Here is a 6,701-nt window from a genome sequence, read left to right as displayed (position 1 = left end):
ATTTTCTTCAAATAACGACACCTATTTTTAGCAGAGGAGAACTAAGTTTGTAAATAGTTTAATTTAAAGCTGAAATCTGATTGTACAGATTGTCCTGGAAAATTAATAGACCCCATACGAATTATTCCAGAGTGTTTTTCAGTAAACAATCTGAAAGAGGATGGCATCATTGCTATTTGTAAAAGATGCTCAGTATGGGCACATTTTCCCAGCCATCTCACCCTAGCATCTGCTTCCATACAATATGGATGCAGGTCCCCATCCACCCACACCCTGAGGTCAGCCTGTAACTGAGGGACATGAATTTGTAGCTGAGGGTTGAAATAGAGATCAACCCTGACTGCTCTTTAGAAGGCCAGATCCTGAAGTTGAAACTCAAATACTTTGGCCACCTAATGAGAAGGAAGGACTCACTGGAGAAGAGCCTTAATGCTGGGAAAGATTGAGGGTAATAGAAGAAAGGGATGACAGAGAATGAGGTGGCTGGATGGAGTCACTGAAGCAGTAGGCGTGAGCTTAAATGGACTCCAGAAGATGGTAGAGGACAGGAAGGCCTGGAGGAATGTTGTCCATGGGGTTGTGATGGGTCGGACACGACTTCGCAACTAACAACAACAAAAGTGCTCTCTGAGGTTGGTTGTTTTCTTGCAAAACATTCCATTACCAAACCAAATAACATCATCAGATTTGTTCCTCTGCCAGCATTTTCACTTCTACTTACCACATCTTCTGCTGAAGCAAGTTCTGGCTTACTTATAAGCTTATATAGGTGGAATTTTAAAAATGCTTATAAATAAATAAGATCACAGTATGCAGTATGTTGGACCAGTTGCTGGATATGATGCAACCTGTGTAGCAGTTAGCTAGGATCTTCATTTGTGCCTGTGCTTTGGGTTGGCTCTCTTCCACCATCCATGACCACATGCTCCTTCAGCATTTGCCTATGTGAGGATCAGTCTAAGACAGGGGTGTCAAACTGCCGGCCCAAGGGGCAGATGCCTCACGCCGAAACCACGCCCACCCCATTGCCGGCAATGGGGGAAAAATCACGATACATCCCGACATGTCATGTGACACTGCGAGTTTGACACTCCTGGTCTAAGAAATCACCTTCCAATTTTTTTCCCCATCTCTTTTTAAAATCTTCAGGTTAGTTGCCCCATAGCAATCCGCAAGGATCAGCTAAGCCATCTCTTCCTTATTTCATTAATACCAACTGCTCGTTTCCCAATGCTGTCCGCTGATCTAGCAACTGTAACAGTGTATCCGATTCATGATGTGATTTATATCTTCATCCTACCATTGCTATGACAGCCCAAACAATCAACAATACTTTGGATGATTGATGTTGAACTTGATAACTGCTGCAAGACTACTAGTAGCTCAATATTGGAAAATAGAACGTTTACCCACTATAGAAGAATGGTCACTTAGTCTCGAACTTAGCAGAAATGGCCAAGATTTCCGCTTTTGTGAAGGATTATTCACAAGAAAGATATATTTTGGTTTGGAGAAGATGGATAGATTATATTGAGCGTAAATATGGGACCAAAAAATATCATTTGGTTTTTGAGTGAATTTTAGAGTATTATTGTTGTATAAAGGTTAGAATAGTCTATTTAGTATTATTTTTAATTATTAAAGTGATGTTATTATTATTGTTTTTAATAACTGTATATATTTGTTTAAAAGAGAGTTAAAGTTGGTTATAGATATGTTATTTTAATAGTTGATTAATGCTAGTTAGAGTATGATTATTTTATTGTTAACCCTGTGATTGGCACTGGGAAGTGAGGGGGGAGGGAGGGGAGAGTGGAAGGGTGGGTTGGGGAAGGGGGGGATTTATATTGTAAAATTTTATAAAATTTTCAATAAAAAAATACTTTGGATGATAATTTGGGTGATCCTTAGGAATTTTGGTGCCACAGGTGTTTTATTTCTCCATATGGAACTGTGGTAAACATGGAACTTCAAAGGACTTTTTTTTTTTTTTTTGCAAATTAGGACCGCTAGTCTAAAGGCTGTCATGCAAGCCAACATACATTTGCCTATATTCTACTTATATATACAGGATATATTGGCAAAGACAGGTAGTAGTGTATTTATACATTGGAATTTCTGTGAGATGGAAATAAGATGGTTTTAGATTAAAATGAACAAGTCTTGCCTAAAGGACGAATATATGTTTTAGTTTCAATAGTGAAAATTGCAGCTTCATACAAAATGCAGGGTAATGTGGAAGAGCAATCTGTACAATAAGGTGGAAAATGGTAATGTAGAAAAAAACATAACATTTTGCATTCAGCTTTAATTTATGGCATCTCTAAAGAAGAATTTTGGATAGAGGAGAAAAAACCTATCAGAAAATCTGGGGAGAGAATATTCTCAATTAGATTATTTAAATTAAGCCGGAACCACTGTTGTTATTTCAATCTTCACATTGGTCAATAGAGGGCAATATTCTATTAACTATTTTCTTTAAAGCTTGAGACTTTAGACAAGAAAAACAATTTTAACAGGTGTCTTCTTTACGTGTACATTCATGATACTAAAACTTTGTGTTGTTCTTTTGGTGAAAATATATTTCTTCTGGAATTTTTCACCACCCAGGCAATACCATACTATAATGGCTTGTAAAACAAACACACTCTACTTTGTAAGTAAGAAAGAATATGTGATATATTAATATACATTTTTAACATCAACACTATCAATTAATTCAGTAATCTATATTTTCTACATTGATGGGAGACTTTTATTAACGTGAATGTTATTTTTGCAAGTAACTGTTTTTCTTTTTATTCTGGCACTACACTTAAGCATGACTGCTGATGCAATAAGGAAATGAAGACCTTACTTCAGTTTTAAAGCTAGCAACAGATACATTTTGGTGCCCAGCTCTTGTATTTGTTTTATTTGTTTAATTTAACTTACACTTAATGTGACTTACTCACTAAAGACTATTAGTTTTTACTGTATTTGTTAAAGAACAGTCATTATTTCTTTGTTCCAGAAATGTTTACTTGACCTTTTCCCATCAAACAATATTGGAAGACCAAACTTTGTATATATTTGCTCAGATGCAAGTCTAATAGTGGAGTTTATTTTTATATAAGGATATTTAAAACATTAGTCTAAGGCCATGAAACGTCTTCTTAATAATGTTTACTAAGATAATCAGAACCCAAGACATGCCAAGGTTTGAAGTCAGTGTCTGAACTTTTAGTATAAATAAATAATGCCATTTTCTCAAAACAAATGAATCAAGTCATGATTCAAGTCAACATGAATGAATCAAGTCAACATGAATTACATCAGAATTGCTCAGTTTTGATTGTACACTAACTGTTGAAGCCCCAATGAAAGCTAGACAATATAGGAATCTAGAAATTATAAATTCATGGTAGTCTAGTCTCTTTAATTTATGTGCCATGAATCTTCTGCTGATTCTCTGTTGTTCTCTGCTGCATTTCGGTTTCCTAGGTTATGAGTTTCCAAACTTGGCAACTTTTAAGACTTGTGGACTTCAACTCCCAGAATTCCTCAGCCTGTCCTAGGTTATACAGTTCAAGTACATTTCCAGCTTATTATTTCAATTCTGCAGCATTCCAGGTTCCAGCCATAAACAGCACATCTTGTTTGCATGTTCAATTTTAAATTGAACTGGATATCAAAGTCACCAACCCTCTTTTATTCTGCATCAGTAGTTGCAGCATAAACTTGGATAATTGTTATATTAAAGAATTGTCCATAAAGCCCAATTGACATTATTGTACTGAAGCCAAGTACTGCATACAAAGTAGCAAACAGTATGATCAACTGACTGAATATGTTCAATTCCAGCCCATCTCAATTCACTGATAACTAAGATATCAATGTGTAGTTGATTCACTGCATATTTCAATGTTGAACTTTCTTTTTATTCCATTCTTAATAAAAATCACTACATGCCACACTCCAACCCTGGGAATTCATCAGTAACCTAAAGCTAAAATTATTCATATTCAAGAATTTCACACTCATAATAAAAAAACACCTGATCTTTATAGGATTTATCATCCTGGTGATCTCATCTGGAAAGCCTCCATCCCTTGATGCTAACTCAGAAAATTGGATTAAATTATTAATTTAACATGAATTCTCCAAACACAATCAGAATGAATGGAATATTGAAGTATCTCCTGTTTCTTGGATACTGCCATTGTTGGTATATGATTTGTATTCTGTGCCTAGCTTGTTCCATTCTATAGAGATGTTCAAAATGCTAATTATGTCACCAAAAATAGATTTTTTCCTGTATTGCATTGATGTTAGGTCTATAATAGATAAAGGAGCAGAGTTGGCATGCAGGCTACCATAAGACAGTGGCAATTATTATCTGAATCATTACAGGCTGTATGTATAAATGTAAGGTTGCTTTAGGTTGTATGTACTATATATGCACCAAATAGATGTGTATAATCCAAACGTTCTTTTAGGGAGGCATCAAATTGTTTTATTTAGATAGATAAAACAACAAAGAATTTTGCAATACCTTGATGATGATAATGTTATCCGGTCAATCGAATCCGACTCTGGGCAATATTATTGTGGAGATTTCACAGAACACAATTCACAATGCAACTAATTATTTCATTGTGTTTGTGCGATATATTGAAAGCAGCCAAATACATTTGAACCTAGTAGTTGAGAAAAGCAGACTGTGTGGTTATTGTTTATGGTTCAGCGTTTTATGTAAGCCCCGAAAGATGGGTCAATTGAATAAACAGTGGTGAAGTTAACCATAACTAATTGCATCGAACAAAGAGAGCCTTTAATTGATTGTGTTACATCATCTGTTAGTTTCTTTTTTTTTTAAGGAGACTATGTAGGTTAAGAAACTTCTTTATAAATTAGTAAGATTTTAGGAGAGAAAAAACTATTTTTAGATTGTAAACTTGCATGCTATAGCTGATTAGTCGATTCATCTCTAATTAGTAGGCAAGAGTAAATTAAGTATACCTGCATCTTTTACAGCACAGAGTCTGGGAAATATTCCTATTGAGGTACAGATAATTCATCCTAGAGAAAGTGTGATTATAAGTTGAATGTTAGCCTTTAGAATGCCTGAAAAAGAAACAGCAGTAGCCCCCTCACCACCTGCTTTCTTTTGTGATAAGAGAAACAGTAACAGGAAGAAAAAGATGGCCTCCCACTAGGTTACCAACAGGATAGCAGTTTAGTCACCCCCTCTCTTTTGTTGCACTGCTTCTAAGAAAAGGGAGCGTAACAAAATGCTGTTTTTTTTACAAGCTGAACTTATGCATGTTTATTCAGAAATAAGTTCTATAGAGTTGTGTAACTTTATTCAATTTTAGGACACAGCCAACAGCCTAAATTCTGCTAGATTGATGGCAGATTCTTCCTCCCCCTCTTTTTCTTCCTGCTCTCCAACCATCCATCTTTTTGGTTATATTAATGTATTTATTCTCATTGTGTTCCTTTGTCATTGTTTACATTATTATTTTTTTTATTTTACTTCTGTTTACATGCCTTTTTATTTTTCTTTTATTATTTTAAGCTGCCTAGAGTAGCCCCAGCAACATAGGCAGCAAATACGTTCAATAAATAAATAAATTCTACTTTGAGATATTCATTTACTAATTAAATTTATTGCATATATCCCACCTCCAAAGGCTGGGCAGTTAACACAACTAAAATTAAAAACATATCACATAAATGCAACATAAAACCAAATCCAATAAAAATTGCAACCAAGTAATCATAAAAATTTCAAGATAAAAAATGGGGTCTTTAAGGACACCTCCAGCTTAAGTTATATAAAACAGAAGTAGGGTATACTGCTAATAAATAAAATAAACAAGCCATCTTCACTGCTTTGTCAAAAACCAATACAGAGGAATCCTTGAGGCAAGGTACGGCGGCCATGACAGAAAAGCATTGCCTTTGCTCCCTTGCAACTCAGGGCAGATTACACATGGTGGAGAGTTTGTAAGGGTTAGGATTGTATCTTGGTCTTGGAAACCTATTTGTAATTTAATTCAAAGAATGGAGGATCATTGTTACATAGGTAATCCTCATTCAGTGACAGCTGGGACCAGCAAGTTTGTCATTATGCAAAGCAATCTCTAAGTGAAATCATAACTGTGCTTAGGATCTTACTCCAGCTTTCCATTACAGACCAGTAAATATGATTGGTTGCAGTTACTACAGTCCAAGGCAGTCACTAATTGAGGACTACCTGTATTACCAAGCTCTGTCTCCTAGGCACCATTATTTTATTAACAGTCCCTCCCAGCTCTTGTATTCATAAAGGATCCATAAGATCTTAAACAGTAAGAAGCAATAACAAAAAGCTTTGCCATCCCACCGAAGAAGCTTAATTGGCCTATGCTTTGAAGCCACACTACTGTAAACACTTCGGAATAGGCCTCTTGCAAGCATTTTTCGCCAAGCCCTGAAGGCCCATCTATTCCGTGCGGCCGGCCTGGCGTAGTTTGATTGTGTTTCAGTGGGGGTTTTTTTGTATGGGTGTGTTTTTAGAACAGGCCTGTTATTTAATTCGATTTTAAAACAGAAACTATTTATTTATTATCGTGGTTTTTAGTATCGCCTGTTCACCGCCCTGAGTCCCGCAAGGGAGATAGGGCGGTATATAAATTTAATAAATAAATAAATAAATAAATAAATAAATAAATAAA

This window comes from Protobothrops mucrosquamatus, unplaced genomic scaffold (assembly GCF_001527695.2).
Source record: "Protobothrops mucrosquamatus isolate PMUCROS unplaced genomic scaffold, P.Mucros_1.0 scaffold3800, whole genome shotgun sequence".
NCBI lineage: Eukaryota > Metazoa > Chordata > Lepidosauria > Squamata > Viperidae > Protobothrops > Protobothrops mucrosquamatus.
The sequence above is the reverse complement of the archived record's forward strand: the minus strand, read 5'-3'. Positions refer to the sequence as shown.